We start from the raw sequence: 19,488 nt of genomic DNA, 5'->3' as shown, positions 1-19,488 counted from the left end.
CTGTGACTTGCTTTGGCCACTCCACTGGAATGGGACTTCTCTTTTTAAAAGAAAATAAAAAGAAAGAAAAGAAAGAAACAGAGAGAGAAAGAAAGAGAAAGAAAAGAAGGAAGGAAGGAAGGAAAGGAGAAGATGAAGGGAGGAAGGAAGGGAAGCTGGCAGGTGCTTTAGGTCTCAGTGCACCAAAAAAAAAAAAAAAAAAATAGAGCTGGTCATCAGCAGTGACGGCAAATACCAGCATGTAAAAAAAAAAGAGAACTCACAGGAGAACTTATAAAATTGTAAGGGCAGAGACCCCACTTCCAGGCGTGTGTTTCTCTAAGGAAACACTGTGCAGCAGAGGAGGAGGAACCCCCCGCGAGGCGCCCCAGGGAACAGTGAAGGAGGGGTCCCGGGGAAAGCGCAGGAGGCCGGGCAGGGCGCGCCCTCCACCCGGGGAAGCCACAACCAAGGGGCTGACACGTGTGCAGAGCGCGCCCACTGAAGACCCCAGCTCCGCAGGCACCAGACGCCCTTGACCCACTGGAGGGGAATGTGTGCTCCACTCCAGGGTCAGGGAGCCAGCCCACGTCTCCGCGAGCCCCCCGAGCTCCCACTCCACGCTGCTTTGCTCCAGACTAAGTCCTTCAGAGAATCAGGGTGCCCACCTGCTTCGGGAGCCTGAGAGCAGCTTGGAGTCAGGCCGGGGGGCAGTCGGCAGCCAGGAGACGGCGCGTGTCCAGAGTGAGCTTGGGCTGATCCAGAGACCTCGCCTGGGAAAAGCAGGGGCGAACCTGGAGGGGAATTTCTGAACCAAATGCACACATTCACCTCGGAAAAGGAAATGCTTCAGGTGTGTCTGCGTTTTTTGATTATGAAACATGGCCAAACTCCATTGACAAAATGATTTTAAGAACTTTTATAGGAATAAAAAAAGTCAGAAGAGAAAAGAGAACTCGTGTGGGTTGAGCACCCACTCAGGGCTGGGCTCTCTGCGGAGTGCAGCGCCATGCAAACCTGCAAGGGTGCGCGGCGGCTGCCTGGCGTCTTCCTATCAGGCACTGCATTCGCCTCTCTGAGCCGCGGTGTTCACAGGCGTGGAGCGAATGGGTTGACTCTACCCAGCCAGTGTCCACCGCAGAACGACTGAGAGCACGAAATGAAATCCTGGCAGAAGCTGTGAAACGTACAGCTCGTCAAGACGCACTTGACCTTCAGTGGGAAGGGAGGCAGGCTGACTCTGGTGACGACTCCTGGCTGCTCTTCTGTCCCGCAGCTACGGGGCAGGCGGTCTGTCTTGAGTCAGGTGTCCCCCAAGGCTGACCCTAAGATGGGGATTCCAGCACACGTAACTCACACGGGGGTGACCTCAGGGAGCATGTGGGGAGAGGAGGCGAGGAAGGGAAGAAGGGCAAGCTGATGAAGGGTGTGTTAATGAGTGGGTTACCACCGTGGGCAGCCTGGGCTCTGTCCCACTGGGGACCCTCAGGGAAACCGTGGCACGTAATTCTCTGGCACCTCTGGCCCATCCCCTGCTGGGAACAAAGCACATTCCTGGGCCTAAAACTGTCCTTAGGCAGAGAGACCCAGGGAAACTCCTTGTGAGGGACTGTCTGCAAACTCGCTGGGGCAGACCCGGGGGACCACGAACGTCTCCTAAGCAGAGCCCCCACCTCCCGTCCAGAAAAGGAGGAAGGGAGAGCAGCCAGAGAGAAGTGAAGCCGGAGGAGTAAGGCGGGAGGAGCCCACGTGGAGTCTGCCCCACGTCAAAGCCTAGACTTGAAAGACTGGAAACCTGGGCGTCCAGGAGTAGAGTGCCTCTCCCACCCCATCCCACCTGACCCCTCCCCTCCTGCGCCCCAACCTTGCATTTGGAATATGCACCCACTTCTAGGGGCGGGGCCGGAAAACCTGTGGCTGAGTCCTCACGACTCCTTCCTGAGCGACGATGACGTGTCTCTTCAGCCCCATTAGGCAATGAAAGGAGGGTTGATGGTCCCCACATGCAGAAAGCAAAAGCAGGGCACCCTCACATGATTCCAGTGGGACTTTAACTGGGGGGCAGTACATAAGCTAGCGTCCAGGAGCAGGAGCTTCGGAGTGAGGCCTCGCTGGGTTCAAGGTCCAGCTCCATCCCTTGCTAGCTGCGTAACCCCAGGCAAGTTCCTTTACCTTTTTGTGCTGAAGTTTCCTCGTCTGTAAAACAGGGTAAAATACTAGTAAATTTCTCAAAGGGCTGCTGTGAGGATTAAGCGAGACAACGCGTGCAAAGCCCCATCACAGTATCGGCACGTAGCAAGCACTCGGCAAGTTCCAGCTGTTACTGTTTCTCGCTCACTTAGCAAACATCTGTGGAGTCCTCCATGTGCCCGTTCCTATTTCAGACACCAGCGAACACACCAGCGAACAAGACACACTCAATTCCTGCCATGAAGTTTAGATTCTGTTGCCTTAGAGGCAGACACTACACAAGTATACAAATGAGCAACCATTATAATTTCAGGTAACAGTAAGTGCTTGACAGCTAAACAATATGAAGAAGTGAGAATGCAGCAGATCCTGGGCAGCGCTCCAGGCAGAGTGTAAAAGCCGTGAGGCGAGAACAAAGTCGGTGGGTCGAGAAAAAGGAGGAAGGCTGGTGTAGTGAGAACTGGAGGGCACGAGAGAACATGGGGTGAGAGGCAGCCATGGTAAGCAGTTTGGGTTTCACTCTGAGTTTTGAGCAGGGGTTGACATGGTTTGATTTGCATTTTAAAACACCGACTTGGGTGGCCATGGAGAGAACAGACTGGGGAAGGGACAGCAGGAGAGGAAGCAGAGGGATGAGTTACCAGGCTACTGAGTGGGTCCAGAGCGATGGAGGTGGCTCAGACGGGTGACATCAGTAAAGACGCTGACAAGCGGTTGAAATCTAGGATGTTATGCAGACGGAACCAACCCCACTTCCTGATGGCTTGGATGTGGAATGTAGAGAGAAAACTCAGTCTTAACTCTAGAAGTGTGGAGCCTGAGAGTCTAGGTAAACGGTGGTGCCCTTGTCTGAGAGAGGGCAAACTGGAGAAGACACACGTGTGAGGAGGGGCTCGGGCAGGAAATTTAGAGTTCTATTTTGGACGTGCAAACTAGGAACTGTCCAGCAGGTGTCCCAGGGAGCATGGTAAGAAGGCACTTGGCTTAGGGGAGAGGTCTGGGCTAGAGATATGCTTAGGGTCCACGAGAGTATGAACAGTATTTAAAATCACGAGACTGGGTAAGATCACCTAAGGAGTTAGGGGAGATAGAGAGCAAGTCTGATGGCTGAGCCCCAGGACGCCCCGGCACTTAGAGAGGGAAGGAAGAGGGGCAGAAGGCAGGAGGGGCAAGCAGGAGTGACCAGTGAGCAGGAAAGCCAGGAGAGTGGGCTACCCCAAATTCAACAGAAGGCAAGGTTTCCAGAAGGAGGAAATGAACCACTGTGTTAAATGCCAACGGGAGGTCAACAACATGAAGACAAGAATTGACCAGTGGAGTTAGCAAGATGACGTTGTTGGTGCCCTTGAGAATCCTGGCTTCAGTATTACTGGGAAGACGAAGGTCTGGCTGACACAGCTCAAACGCAGAACAGGAAGAGGGCAAGTAGAGGTAGGAGCGACAGCTGTTTCGAGGAGCTGTGCTATAAAGACGCCAAAATAAACAATGGCTGAAGGACTAGAGGTTGAGAAGAGATTTATTAAATTTTTTTTTTTACTATCTTAAGGGATGTTACAACATAGTGATATGCCAATGGGATAAGCCATTAGAAACGGGATGATACAAGAGAAAGATGCAAAGTCCATGAAAGGAAAGGGGGACAGGACCCCAAGAACCGGTGGTGAGCTGCCCTGGACAGAGGCAGAGGCAGAGGCAGGTCAGCCTTGCAACGGGAAGAATGCAGAGGATGCAAATACAGCTGCATGAAATATTTCTGTATGCTGAGGGAAATGGCTTCTTTCTCTCTAGAAAATCTCCCAAATTTCAACTTATGCACCTATTAAATGGCTCAGCTGGGGCTGGAGGTTTTGGGCTGCCTGCCAAGCCGTGATTTGGGGTTCACAGGCAATCGCAAGAGAGTGAAAACAGAGGACATGAGGTTACAGACCACATTCTTTTCCATTCTTGTAGGCTTCAATAAATGCTGGATTGGCTTGAATTATGAGAAAGTAAAGTCCATTTGTTGAAGACCTCCTTAAAAGACATTTACAGACGGTGCAGAAAGCCATCATTCTGGGGAGCGAATGTAGCCTCCACAGTCTCCTGCAGATGGCGAGCAGGTAAGGATGGACGCTCCGCCAGGGAGAGCTGGCCCTGGTCCACCGGCTTGCTCTCCGGTCAGTGACACGGCGTCCTCCTCGTCTCACTCACCGAGCTGACCGTGTTAGACTCTCTAAAGGGAGAGGCTGTGTCTTAGTGCACCGTGGCTCCCGCCATCCACCGCGGTGCTCGGCTGCTGTGTGTCAGGGCAAATGACGTGGCCCCTGCTCACCTGCACTGGAGATGGAAAGCAGGTCCCTAGACATGAAAGGAGACCCTTCTCACATCACGTTCCCTTAAAGGCTCCTGACCCCACGTAACTCTGACAAAGAGACTTTTGACGTTAACCAGGAGGAAACGCTCCCCGGTCGGAAGGTCTGGCGCTCTAGTGTACCCCTCTGACCGTCCAGCACTTCCTACGGTGGTGACTGGGAGATCTTCCTGGCTTCCTACTAAAATCGTAATGCCGGAAGGATGGGGTGCACAGTACCCACGCGTCTAACGCTCCGCCCGCCGTCCATCACGCCGAGGCAGAACATGTTGAATGGTTTCTCTTTCTGGGTCTGAAGCCACTTGTAACAACTCACCTACGGCAACTCATGAAAGTCCACACTGGGTCAACAAGCCAGGAATGGTCCCTCAAGCCTACTCCACTCCTCAGTGGGGCGGGAAGACCTGGACCCGAAAACAAGCCCTGGAGGTGTCTTGGTCCCTCATCCACAGAAACTCCCTTTCCTTCTCCCTTGGGCCCTGCAGCCACCTAGACGCGTCCGTCCCCTCCTTCCCCTCGCCTCCACACCCAGGAGCCCACTTTTCTCTGGCCTCTTATGGGGTCTGTCAGACCCATGGACTGTTTTCTTCCCAAGACAGCTAATTAGGACTAGGAAATTTAGAATATCAGCCCTTGGAGTTGTAAGCCTGCACGATAAACACCTCGTCCAGATTCCCGAGAACGCCCCCCGCCCCGTCTGACTCCCGTGTGCTTCCCAGGTCCCCTTCTCGTACCCTCAAGGATGTGCGCTTCGTCTGCAGGAGGGACGAGGACGGAGAAACGGACTCATCCTGCTGGGAAAGCCTCCACATGTGAGTGGCTGTCTGGGAGCCACGCCTGGGTAGACAGCACGTTGCTTTCTAGGACCCTGAACGGCACACAGAGGCTGAAGACCTGCTTCTCTGTGGGATGGCCCAGAAACGACACCAGGCTTCCAAGCAGTTCTGCATGCAAGGTGGTGACTGCAGCTGGGGGAAGGAACCATGAGTGAGGAGCGTCCCAAAACTTGGATCGGTTTGCTCTTTGAGACCCCAATCCACACATCAGGTCGCGGACAGAGGCGGCCACCCTGCAGAAGCTGGGGCGTGACTCTGAGCTGACTGACGGCATTAGCACGTCTAGAGAAAGACTGCGGAGCCCAGGTGAGAGCCGGCCACTCGGAGCCTTGGTCAGGAAGGCACACTCGGGGTGGGCCCATCCACGCCGAGTCGAAGGTCCGCTCTGGACAGTCCCTGCAGCCGCTCTTCACCGTCGCCCTCCTGCGGGCTCAGGAGATGATTTGCAAACACTGACGGAGCTCCCAGCATCAAGCCCTGATACTTGCACTCACTCTTCTCTTCCCCATGGAGGGTGAGGAGAGGCTGGGAGTAGCGTGCACACGGCAGGCCGGGTCCTGCTCCAGGGGAGAGTTGCTCTGAGACGGGGCTCGGGACAGGGGCAGCAGGGGCCACCAGGAATGGGTCGACAGAATTATCCAGGCTGCAATCAACACCTTCCTTTCACCTCACCTAATTAAAGAATTTTCCAGACTCTTTAGGGCAGAGGAAGCCAGTCGTTTATTTTAGAGCCCCGCCCCACAGTAAGGGGCTTGGTGTTGTGCCGGGGTCCCCAAGACCACCTCCAGGGGCAGTGATTTGCGAGGACTCACAGGAGTCAGTGTGTGGCCGCACTCATGGCAGGGAAAGGACGCAAAGCCAAATCAGCAAAGGGAAAAGACAGGTGGGAGAAGCCCAGAGGAAACCGGGTGCAAGCTTCCAAGCGTCCTCTCCCAGTGGGGCCACACAGGACGCGCTCCCTGCCGCCAGCAGCAAGTTGTAACGACATGTATGAAATGCCACCCAGGGAAGCCCATCAGAAACTCAGTGTCTCAGGCTTTTACTGGGGGCTGGTCACGCAGACACCCTATTGCACCAACATTCCAGACTCCCAGAAGGAAGCCAGGTGTTCAGCAAAAACCAGATCATGCAGACAGGACAGGCATGATGCGCGGCCTTTATCAGCCATGGGGGTTTTACATCAGCGCAGGGAACTGCTTGCTGGCCAGGTCCCCACATGCCAGCCAAAGGCCAACGTGACAGGCAGGCCTTTCTAAGGACAGCAGGCTCAGGCCTGTCGTGGGACCCCTCCTGCACGGGTGTATATGATTAAACTTATGTCCTCTATACAGTAAACATACAAAGTTCTTACTCAAAAGCACAGGTTCAAACACCATCAGCAACCCCTGCCACCTTCCTCTCCCGACATCGCCGCGGACGCAGCTCTCCACCAGGAGGACCGGCAGGCTGCCGCCGTCAGGAGCCTAGTGCTCCGAGCCGGCAAAACAAAACCCAGCCCACCCCCGCCCCCTCCCGCCTCCCACCTCCACCGTGCACCGTGACCCCCAGTGGACTGGACTTTGGAGCAGCCCCCCGACCTGCAGTGCTAAACAGCGTTCACACACCGTCCCTTTCTCATCCTTCCTCAAACCTAAATCGACCAGAACGGTGGTCCCAAGTCCTGGTTCCCAGACCTGGAGGGGTCACACCCCTCACCCTAAGGAACTGTTTCAGGGACCTTCCTGGAGGCGGCCACAGTGACGCTCAGGGGAGCCCGACCCTCTGAGCCTCATGAAGGCCCCCTTCACACGGCTTCCTCCTTCCTGCGTGTCCCAGATCTGTCCCATCTCCTGCTACAGCTGGGATGTTACTGACTTATTTTTGCTTTTCTGACGCAAGCTGTTCCTCTGGCTCAGCCTGGGTCACCGTGAAGTTTTCTTTAGACAGTTTCTCAAATATCTTGTGATACATGAACTCAGGCACCCTGAAATTAGCCTTGAATCTATGCAATGACAATGACTCAGTGGCTCTCAGACCTGCACAAACCCTAGCCCCAGCCCTTTCAGACCCGAGGAAACCCTAACCCCCAGCCCTTTCCACACAGTAATGACTTTGCCCAGTTTCTTTTTCTTTTCTTTTTCCCAAAGGACAGAGTGTAGGAAAGCCGTGAGGGGAGATGAACCCTCTTGAGTCTTCCTAGCTCCATGAGTATGTCCATGAAAGCCAGATTTGGGTGCCCCTCCACATCCAGAACACTAACCCCAGTAGGAATTCCCCTTCTGTCTTCTTTTTTCTGCCAAGTTGAGAATCTGGGCTGTCTGTGTGTGGGGCCGGGGGGTGTTTCAGGACAAATGACATCATGCAGACCCACAGAAACAGATGTCCAGACTCTCTGTGCTCCACGAACGCAGCTTCGTGCCATCTACTGGAATGGAGACCAGCCAGGCCACCCGGAGGGAGTGTCCAAGGCGAGTGGGTGGGACTGCAGCGCTGTCCGTGCACTACAACAGGAGGGGCCTGGGCTGGAACATGCCACGAGGATGTCCAGCAATGGGCACGGAAGGCCAGCGCTCAGACCCACAGCAGGCAGAGCCTCTCGCCCACTGGGCGGACCTGTGAACGAGGCACTGAAGTAATTTTTCCATTCCACTTTCCCCTCCCCTCCGTCCAGAAAGGCAGAGGGTATTTTTAGCAGGGCAAATGAATGTCCCACAAAAATGAACATAAAAGTACCATACAGGGGACAGGGCACCCTCCCACCGGTTTCCAAGAGATTCCTAGAGTCGACCATGAAATGAAACAGGCTTCAAAGCCAGTCCTGGCAAAGTGGGCAGGCTCAGGCCACACCAGTCTGCGAGAGCCGCGAAGGAGACGGAACGTGGCCCGCGGAGCCCAGACGTGGTAGGAGGAGTGTGCAAGTGTGTGCGAGCCCACAGAGCGCCCTGGCGCCTCTCCTTGCTGTCAGGGAGGCTTGTTTGCCAAACCCAACGACCCCTCCCCGTGCTCACCTTCCCTGACATCTCTGTGGCGTCCGACACATTCCCTCTGCCCCGGGCCTCTGCACGACGATCCTGTCTTCAGGCTCCTCCACATCTTTGCCTCGAGCTTACCCGAGGCCCCAGGTCCCCCCGGAACCTACTCTTCCTTCACCACCCCGCCCCCCGCACCTCAGTTAAAGTCACTTCCAGTCCCTCAGGCCAAAACCCCGGGGTCACCCTTGACTCCTCCCTCTCACACTCCGCATCCAAACTGTTGGCAAATTCTGCTGATGCACTGAGACCTTGCACCACCTTCACCGCTCTCCCCGGTCCACGCCACCGTCAGCTCTCACTTGGATGATGGCACTGGCTTCCCGATGTGTCTTCCCGCCTTGATCGGGCCCCCCTTAGGCCACGAGCTTAACACCAAAATCTGATGGACAGTGTTAGGATGACAGTGAGGTAATGTCACTCTGCTCAAAGACTCCCAGCCCTGCACAGAGGGGAAACCAAAGTCCTCACCATGGTCTTCAAGGCCCCAGGCGGTCCAGCCCCTTCTCTCTTGCCTTTTCTCTTCCCCGTTAGCCTGGCGGTCATGCCGCTCCTGCCACGTGGGCTCCACGCTGGGTCTCACGCTCGCCGGGCACACTCGTCTCGGGGCCCCGGCGCTGCTAGTCCCCCTGCCAACCACTTTCCCCCGATATCCGCATGGCTCCCCCTTCGCTGTCTTCAGGTCTTTACGCAGACGCCGCTTCCTTGCTCGCTCCTTGGCCACCCTGGCACTTTGTTCCTTCCTTCCTTTCTTTCCCTCCTTGCTGCTGTCACCACCTACCCCGCCCTGGAGTAAACGCCCCCATCCTGCCTGTCTGCCCCACTAGCGGGCAAACCCCTCGACGGCGCAGACCTCGTCTCTTCCTGGTGGCCTTCGCTGCCGCACCTCTGACAGAACCCTTCACTGAATCACAGAACGAAGAAGGACGGCGCCACGTGCTAAACCCCCACCACCTCTCCTGAGCTCCCCGCTCGAAACGCGGACACCACGCCGGTCACATCTCCCGGCCCCGGGAGCTCCCGGAGCCGCGCATCCAGCCAAATGCGGCGGGGCTGCTTCCTCTCCCGACGTGGGCCTTCCTTCCGATGACTTAATCCAGTCTGTGCTGAAGTCAGAAACCATGGCAAACCTCTCAGAGTGAGGCAGGGTCAGCGGCTTCGACAAACTGCAGCCTCTACGTCCTCAGCTGTAAAGCGAGGGTAGTAACGCCCCCTCCCGGCAGGTGCTGTGAGAAGCAAGCCGTCTGCGCCACGTCTCCTGGCGCCGGGCACGAGGCAGGCGCTCAGTTAACCCCCTCCCGCGCCCCGGCGGCCGCCGTGCCCCCGGGGCCCGCCCCTCCCCGCGCGCCTCCTCACCACCACGCCGCGTGGTTCCAAACTCTGCACCTTCCTTCTCAAGAGGGAACCTTTCATCCAGCCCAACCGCAGAGTCAAATACAGCCAAACCACGCGAACTCGCTTCACAGACCAGCCCAACGAGCTTATTTCTTAGCAGGAGCCGCTCAGGAAACACTCGGGAAGGCGAGGGCCCCGCCCGCCGCGAAGCGTGTGGCCGGTTCCTGGGCTGAGCTCTCCGGGCCACCTGCAGACCTCCGAGCCCCATGGGCTCCTCCTTGTCTCGGGGCCGTTGGGAAAGCTGCCCCTTGAGCCTAGAACGCACCTTCCCCTCTTCCCCTCCCCCCATCAAACAACCCCACACCCGTCAGGACCCTTAAGGCAGGCCATCCTTTGAAAAGCCCGCAGAGCCCCCTCCTGCGCTCCCACCACCTCATCCGCTGGCCCCGCCCCGGCGTGGACCGTGCCGAGCAGCACGGCTGTGAGCCCCGCTGGGCAGGGAGTGTCCTCCACCTGAACTCAGGACCTAAGGTAGTATTTGGCACCCCGTCGGTGCTGAATACGTGTTTTTTGAATGAATGAACAAGGGAGTAAGTGAAAGAATGGATGATTCAATAAGCGAAAGAAGAAATGCAACACTCCACTAGCCCACGTGGAGGTGCGGGAAGGCATGACCAGACTGGAGAGCATGCTATTAGGAACAGACCCAAGATGGCACCCACGCCACCACCTCCCCTCACCGAGTCACCTCTAAGCCCCGCTTCACACAGCTGCTGCCTCTGGGCTGCCTCAGCCATCCCGGAGGCTTCCATTCCCATCTGGGGTCTGACTCCCCAAGCAACAGTCCCAGATTCTGTGCCAAACTTAAGTTTTCCTTGCCCACGGCTCTTCCATTTGGATTTTGGCAGCCACCAGTCCCTCCACAAGAGATCTCTTATACCTCTGGATCCGGGGAGTGTCTGTGTTCGGGGCACAGGCAACCCTTCTTGTACAAGCTACATTCTGAAACTCCACCGACTGAAAGGCAAATCCTATAGTATCACGTTCGAGAAGGATTTTCGCAGGTTTGGTGAAGGTAAAGGCATCCTCCGTTCCCATGGAGACGTGGTATTTCACAGTGAGAGAGGACAGAGAAGAAAATTAAAGTTACCTGCCTTGAAATGTAGTAGAAAATGTGACACCCCGAAGTCCAGATGTGTAGGGCAGGAGCGGACCCCCGCAGCCTCCAGCTCTCGGCTCAGTTTTCTCCCAGCCTTTGGCAAACACAACAGAGTGTGGTCACATTAACGAAGACCGGTGCTTGTCAGTCACCACGCAGTCTGGACGCCACCCGGGCCGGCTGGGGGCACGCGGCGGCGATGTGCTTTACAAGCCCGTTCTCACAGCCCTGCTGCGCTTCACAATTCATCCCGGCGTCTCGGCTTTCAAGCCAGTCCTTTTTCTCTAGAACCTGTGCTAAGGTTTAAAGGAAGTCTTTTGCTTTCTGCTCTTGTTTTACATTGTTGACTGAAGCCATAAAGTCACCAGACAGGAGAGCTGGAAAGACCTTGGGAGACTATCTGGTCCACCCACCTCGTTTTTATGGGCAAGGAAGCTGTCAGAGGCGGCTTTAGCTTTGGATTTTACGAGGCCTATTTGTGTCAACAACGTGATTGACTGCTCTGCTTCTGACACTGAAGATTCGTAAGGGGAAATATAAAAAAAGGTCAGTGCTCTTCCCGATGGGAGGGAGCATGGAGTAGCAGCTCTCACTGCTGTCACCGTTCCTGTGCCACCCCGCCCCCGCTGACACAGTTTACCCCTCCCTGGTGTAAGCCAACCACAGCAGGAGTGGCTGTCAGATGTCGCTGCTCTTCTTAGAGAGGAAAGTACCGGAAGGTCAGAGGTGACTTCCTGTCCGCAGGGTGACTCAGACCGAGAGAAAGGACTGAGGAGCCCTGAAGCAATGAGATGTCCAGTCAGCTGCACCCACTCCTCCCAAGGGGGGTTTCTCTTAGGAGTTCCGGTGTGGGGACACATAAATAAATAAGCTTCTGTACACTACTGCTGCTACAGCCCCCCCCCCTCCACTGAGCAGGGAGCCACAGAACGTGGCCACGAGGCACGGCTCGGTTTAGGAGCAGTGTACGCCACAAGCTGTGGTGCGTGACGCCGGAGGGCTGAAGCTCGGAGTCATTCTGCAAAAGGCACCAAGTTCAGAGCTAGAAAAGCAAAAGCAGAATCTGTTCACAGAGTCAGTGGAAAAGATCAGGAGTGGAGGACTGGGTTCATGTCAGCTCTGACGGCAGTGCCTGCCTGGAGTCCTGCATTGAGAAGGGCTGGGAGGCTGGGAGTCAGTGGACAGCAGGGCTGTTACACATTAGCGATGCCTGCAGTAGGCCAGGGTGGAGAGGAACAGCAAGCATGCTAGACCTTTTCTTTTTCTTTTCAGATTTAATTTTATTTTATACGAGAATTGCATGTATGCAGCTTTCAGTCAAATTGTGCTTCCACGGTCTACAATGTCAAACAGCAGTCCTCTTCCCCCAGGCTTGCCAGCAGGGCCCCCTCCTCACTGAAGAAACTGCGCCAACAATAAACCTGGGTTACAGGGTGCTCTGGAAACATTAAACTTTGGAGATTATTATGAGAAAAATTATGGGCGATTCAAGAATAAAAGCAAGAAGCTACTGGCCCTCAATAGAGCACACAGGAAATAAAATGCAAGATGGTAAGCTCCTTGACACCGGTCTTGGCAATGATTTTTTTGAATCTGACGTCAAAAGTAGGAGAAACAAAAGCAAAAATAAACAAGTGGAGCCGTGGTAAAGTAAAGAGCTTCCGCACAGCAAAGCCAGCCATCAGCACGATGATGATGGGAAAAACATTTACAACTCACCTGTCTGCTAAGAGGACAACATCCAAAGTATATAAAGAATTCATACAACTCAGTAGTGAAAAAAAAAAACCAATCTGATTGAAAAAGAGGCAAAAGACTTAAATAGACATTTTTTCAAAGACAAAGCCAACCCGTACCTGAGACAACGTTCAACATCACTGCTCAAAGGGAAATGCAAGTTAGAACCACAACGAGATATCACCTCATGCTTGTTAGAAGAGCTACTGTAAGAAACAAGAAATAACTAGCTGATGAGGGTGTGGAGAAAAGGGAACCCTTGTGCACTGTTGGTGGGAATGTAAATTGGTGCAGCCACTATGGAAAAAAGTATGAAGGTTCCTTAAAAAGTTAAAAATAGAACTGCTGTAAGATCCTGCAGTTCTACTTTTGGATATTTATCCAAAGAAAAGGCAAACACTAACTTGAAAAGACACATGCGCCTGCATGTAGCAGTATTTACAGTGGCCAAGACACAGAAGCGACCTACGTGTCCACTGATGGATGGACAGAAGGTACTGGGAGGTCAGGGGTCACTCCCTGTACCCAGGGTGATTCAGACTGGCAGAAAGGACTGAAGAGCTCTGAAGCAATAATTTTCTTTATCTAGAAAGTGACAGATAGATAGACAGACAGACAGGCAGGCAGGCAGGCAGGCAGACAGAAAATGGAGTATCATTCAACCTTAAAAAACAATGAAATCTTCCCATTTGGGACAACATGGATGGACGTGGAGGGTATTATGCTAAGTGAAATAGGTCAGACAGAGAAAAACAAATACCATATGATCTTTCTTATATATGGAACCTAAACAGAAATGAAAACAAAAACAAAAACCTCAGCTCATAGATACAGACAACAGGTTCATGGTTGCCAGAGGCGAGGGGTTGGGGTTAGGAGAAAATGGGTGAAGGAGGTCCAAAGGCAACAAAACAAACCAGAACAAACAAAAAATATCCCCTGAGGCTGTGTTTACATACATTCATGCAGCCCTTACCCACACAGTCACTCAATAAATATTTAATGAAAGAATGAATAAACACCATTTTAAAATTTCAACTTAATATTCCAAGAATAGAAACAGAAAGAATTTTGCAAAAAAAAAAGGAAATACAAACCCACGTTTGTCGTCCATCCAGGATGACAACAGGGTAGGGCAGGTAAACACTGTTCATAGGCCAGAGCGAAGCCCCAAAATGACAACTTAACCATCATCAAGGGAAAGGGGTGGGGGCAGTACCTCAGCGGTGGTGGGGGTGTCAGTCCCCATGACTGGGGGAGAGGGGGCTGGCTGATGCACCTGGCCACCCTAAAGAGGATGCTGAAATCTCTAATTCTATTTGTAAATTTGCCAATTTCTCCTTTCAGGTCCGTGAGTTTTCTACTTGATGTATTTTGATCTTTGTTATTTGGTGCAAAAACACTGAGAACGGCTGTTTCCTCTGGCGAAGTGACCCTGCGTATCCTGCTAAGATTATTTGCAGTGAAGTCTGCTTCGTGTGGTACTAGTGTAGGCACTCCCGCTTTATTTTGATCAGTGCTAGCTTGGTGTGTCTCTTCCGCTCTTTTACTTTTAATTTATTGTGTCTTTATAAAGACGTTCGCTGTCGCTTTATCATCGACTTGACTTTTAACCTGGTCTTTGCGTCATCCACACTTTGTGCAGTAAGTCGTGTGTTTCTTCCTGTTGGATTTCTGTTTGTTCCAACTGTTAGGAATTTTTTCCTATTTAATGACTTCTTTTGGATTAATTGCATATTTTTCTGAATCCATTGTTCTTCTCCTTTGGGGACTTACTAGTTACGACCCTGCATGTGGCAGCTGTTCCAGAGCGCACAGTCAACAGCACTCACCGTCACAGTCCGCCTTCACACAGTGGCAGTCTCGTTACACACGTGCGCGTGTGTACACACGTACGTGAGAGAGTTTCGCTCTGCCTACACATCTGAGCTCTAAGCAAACACGGAGCTGGTTTCCACAGCTCTCTCCTCCCTGGAACTCTGCCTCCACGACTGTCAGCTGCCTCAGGCCCCCAGAGCCCCAGGCTCGACTGCTCGGCCCAGGACACCGTGTTCTGCTCGCGAACTCCCTGCACGCTGCTGTTCGGAACGCAGCTCCTGGCAGAGAGCTTCAGAGACGGAAGGCCCGTCTCACTCGCTTCCCTCTCCTCTGGAATCACAGTCTTCATCTTCATATTCTCCCACATCTTAAAACAGTTGTTCCGCACATTCTGTCCAGTTGTACTCTGTTTGAGGCAGGAGAGTAAATCTGGTTCCGAGATACATTTTTAACACTGTCGGATTCACTTGACAGGTGTTTATGGAGGATTTCTGCACTCATTTTCATAGCTGAACATGCCTGCCTGCCTACAGGGCCACGATTCCCTCTCGATTATAAACACAAACACACGTGTGTATGAACCTGTGTCTGTGTGTGGGCGTTTCTTGCCCAGTTCTGGATTCAGTTACACCAGACTCTTAAAACACTACAATGATCGGGGAAGGCTTTGCTCTTTTTCTATTTTCTGGACTAGAATTAGGGAGCGTCTGTCAATCTTCTGTGTTTGTCGTTAGAGCCTCCCCCGCCCTGGAGCCGCTTTAGGTCTGTTCTCCCCTAGTCCCCCGCCATGAAAATTTACTACCGCAGAGACACTGCGCCTCTGTCTATGTCCTGTGACCCTTTGGAGGATCACACACTGTTTTAGTGTCTAAGACTCCCCCTCACTTTCCCCAAACCAGTGCATTTCTATCCCACTGAGAAGATACAAGATAGGAGTTACCTGTTCCTTAAAGATCCGTAAAGTCTGCAAAGCTTTCACCTAAAAAACTCCCTGGGCTGCGGCTTTCTGGGAAAGGAGAGCTTTGGTCACCATCTTGCTTCTTCAGTGCTTACTGGGCTGTTTGATATTTATATTTATCCTTGAGCCAGTTGGGAATTTAAGTGTCAACTCAGAAAGGCAGAGCTGTCACTCGGGCAGGACACGCCCGCCTGGCACCCAGGCAGCACCCTTCTGACCGGCACGGGCCCTCCCTGATGGGCCAGCACCAAGCACCACCTTGTAGAGCAAAATCTGTTTCACCTACAGTTTCAAATATATTAGACCGCAGTCGTCACAGCAGTCTTATTATTTTGAAATGCCTCACACACCCGCAGCTACTTCCTTTTCATCACTCTGCACGTTGTTTTATATGATTAACCAGTCTTCCCAGAAGACCATCTTGTTTATCTTTTCAAGAAATTTAAAGATCAGCTTTTAATTTTACGGACCTTCATTACTGTTAGTTTTTAGTGTTATTATATCTTGTATTATTATTGTTTCCTTACTCTTTACTTTGATTTCTGCCCTTAATATTTCTTTCTTTCTGATTTCTTTAGTTTTCGCTCTAATTTCCCTTTTCTTTCTTCTTGAACTAAACACTTAGCTCATTAGTTTTCAATCTTTCTTGATTCCTGACACATTTATTTAAATTGATAAATTTCCTTCCAAATACCGTTTAGCTACGTCCATAAATTTTGGCTTAAAATCCTTTGTTTATTCTGTTTTCTGTATTATCTTCTTGAATTCCTTTTTAATCTAAAGATTATTTAGAGGTATGCAATTTCATATCCAGACTTAAAGGATTTTAAAAATTATCAAGAACTGTAAAGAGTCTTGGGTTTTACCTACTTGTACGCTAACAAGGGAGCCAGTCACCGTATCAGAAACACTGGTGGAAGACACGAGACTCCTGGGTCAAAGACAAAGGACTTAATTTAATGACTTCATTTTCTTACTGGATCTCTTTGCCTTCGAAATCCTACAAGAGGGATGCACGTGTGGGTCCAGGAGGGCGCTGCAAAGGCAGTGGGTTTCAGTCACGGTTGAGGGACCCTCAGGTTAGGAAATGCCAATCTTCCGTAAAAGCCAACCTACCTAACATTTGCCCCACAGGGAGACACTATCTTCATCTTACTAGACAGCAAACAGACCTGCCCTCGGCCATGGAGGGAGATACTAGTTTTATTTTCCAAGGCTATGGGCTATACAAACACCCTTGGAAAGGTAGTCAAAAGCTGACAATGCCTCTGTGCAGAAGACAAACAGAAACACAAGCGACCCATGGAGAATTGTCTTCGAACAATTCTTTTGTCACTATTTCTAACATGATTGCATCGTGGTTAGACAATATGGTCTGTGTGATACTGACCTTCATGGAGGCTGGGGAGGGTCTCCAGGAATGAGAGCATCACATAGCCCAGAACCTGCAGACCAGCTCCATTCCCAGTTCCTTCGTCAGGCATCGCCTCCATCAGACAATCTCCCTTAAGTTCTTGGAGAGAAGCAGGTTATCTCCAAGGGGAAAGACACTTCTTAGGTTGAAATGCACTGTCGTTGAGGACACGAGCAGGAAGGGAATGAAGAAGCAAATGCCTCAGGGCAGCTGGTCATCATACCGTGTTCTCACTGGATTCCCAACTTGGGAGGGTCTGAAATTCTCCCCACCTCCCCAGTCCTTCCATTTCCCCCATATGCATACCTGGCATCAAGGCTGCTCGCGCTAATTTCCATTCCACGAAAGTGACTGGGGCCAGAAGAGCTCCTGCCAAGGCAACGTAGGGGATAAGTCAGAGCAAAGTTCACCCTCTATAGCTACACCCACCGCCCCGTGATGTGCCCGCCCCAGGCTGCCGTGCGCTTCCATCCACACCCACTCCCAGCTGTCTCTGGGCTCCTCACGGCCTTTTCAAAGTGTTGATGTTAGTTCCACAGACTCTGCCTTCTCCCCTCCTCTGTCAATTCCTGACTGCATATTAGTTGGAACTGAGGAGTATTTAAAAAATTCTACTGCCTAAAATCTGCTTCTGAAGATTCTGCTACAAGTGGCCCAAGGAGTGCACGCCCCTGATCATCAACAGACATGAAAGCTCCCTGGGTAATCCTAAGGTGCAACGGCGGTCTTCAGTCACCGTCTCTAATTTCCTCTGGGATGACCTGGGAGATGGCATCTCACAGCCCAGGTTTCTTAATTTTCTTGTCAGGAGCTGGAAACTTGTATTTTGTTTAATGCTCAAATTATTGAACTCATATACCTAATAAACAAGTATTTTTTAAAAATTACTTGAAATTTTAAGCTATCATTTGATTAAGTTCTCCTTTATCATTTTAAATGCAATTGTGAATTTTTAGGGCTGATGTTCTGAACGCCTCAAATATCACAGAACTTTCACAGACGCAGTGACTGCGCAGCTCGCCATCACACTTACACTTGAACGTCCTCTAAAGCAGTAGAACAATGGGCTTCCTCCTTTCTTTGATAATTTATGTGCTTGTTTTATACCTTCCTAAGGGATCTTGGTATACTTATTTTAATATCTTCCTAGGGTTTCAGTAATAGGTTTTTATTTCTTCCCAGGGGTGGAGTAACATTACTAGACCCAAAAGGAAAAGCACACGTGCGCGGCCCAGCCACGGCCGCAGAGGCCGGCTCACCAGCCGAGCCGGTCTTGGCCGGGGCAGGACTCACCCCGGGCGGCCTTAGCTTCCGGCCTTACTGCAACACGCGCTTCAAGGTCACACCTTCACTTGGGTTTTTTTTTTTTTACAACCTGATGTCTTTCAGGAAGTGATGTACTTTTAAAGCCTCACCTCGCCAGGGCTACAAAACCCAGCGTCCTGTCGGCGTGATACACCGACTTGGTCCGTTCCCTTACTGGTGCTTTAGTAACACGCGCAGGGCGGCCGGCGGCCTCATCCTCTGCGAGGCGAGGCGCTGGGTCTGCGCTGCATGTTCTTCCTCTTCGGACACCTGACTCGGTCACCTTTCCGGAGGACCCTGCTGAGCCTTTCTTCTACTTGGTAACTTTGTGTGGCCGCCGGTGCTGATTAAGTGTTGGACTTTCCTTCCACCTAAATCACACGTCAGTCTCAGTGCCAGCCAAACCAGTCTTTCTTCTTCCTGACAGAGTTTCCGCTTCATTCTGGATTACTGATTTACTCAGTTTCATAGCTTTATTCTTTCCTCAGAAGCAAATACGTGCGTATTTATTTACGTATTTTTATACAGGACAATAGTTAAGCATGAGGAATAAAATATCCATATGTAAACAATGGCCACTTGTTAAAATTCATCTACAAGCAGCAAATCCATGACTGATTATCCAATTTCTGTATTACAACTACATTTCTGTATTCATGACGTTAACTTTTCTCTTTTGAGAAATATTATATGAGTCTGTGAAAGGCCACAGACTCCAAGTAACCAGAATAACAATAATATTTTGTGCTCAAATGGTTACAACTTGGTCAATGGAAACCCTTAACCTAGGTCCTTTGACCTTCTCATATGGCCCCTAACATCAAAAAAATAAGATTCTTGCTTTCTGATGACAACAAGATATTCCAGGCTCATTCTGATCTTTCTGTTCCCTTTCCCAGAACAAGGAGCTATTTATCCAGGTCAGTCCCGGGTTTGTTTGCTCTTTTTTAACTTGATAACAGTATTGGAATAGGGGGATGGAAGGATGCATATGAAAGACAGGCAAAAGGTCCACCGCTGCTACTGAGCCATCTGCATTAGAAAATGTGATTTTCACGTGGAATGATGCCATATTGCTGTATCTTACTTTTCTTAGAGTAAATGGTATCACCTGATACCAAGGCTTTCTCCCCGGCAAAAACAGTTCTATAAATGTGTGTGCTCCGAGTACAGTCCCAACATTACACCTGCTTTGAGGAATTCGAGTCAAGTAGGAGATACGCTGGGTGTAATGCGTTCCTGCCCTTCTCACCACAGGACCTTAGACTGGGCCTGTCAGAGTATCTCACTCTGCCTGGTACATGATGCTCCTGAGAATAACTTCACAGAGATTGAGATCAACACAGAGATCTTGAAAAACAGCCACAGAGGTCTTGGAAGACTGAGATACAAAGACGGT

At 51.5% G+C, this 19,488-nt stretch overlaps 1 protein-coding gene across 1 annotated transcript in view; it reads right to left on the bottom strand.

Moving 5' to 3' along the window:
• The window catches only part of LRRC49 (leucine rich repeat containing 49), a 129,388-nt gene that overhangs the window by 2,269 nt on the left and 107,631 nt on the right, over window positions 1-19,488 (bottom strand). The window contains exons 20-21 of the mRNA XM_014557004.2: window positions 16,761-17,153; window positions 648-2,175 (exon numbers count right to left, since the gene is read on the bottom strand). The gene's annotated coding sequence lies outside the window, so the exon portion shown is untranslated. The remainder of the gene's footprint in view (window positions 1-647; window positions 2,176-16,760; window positions 17,154-19,488) is intronic.

The sequence above is a fragment of the Camelus ferus genome, chromosome 27 (assembly GCF_009834535.1).
Source record: "Camelus ferus isolate YT-003-E chromosome 27, BCGSAC_Cfer_1.0, whole genome shotgun sequence".
NCBI lineage: Eukaryota > Metazoa > Chordata > Mammalia > Artiodactyla > Camelidae > Camelus > Camelus ferus.
The sequence above is the reverse complement of the archived record's forward strand: the minus strand, read 5'-3'. Positions and strand labels throughout refer to the sequence as shown.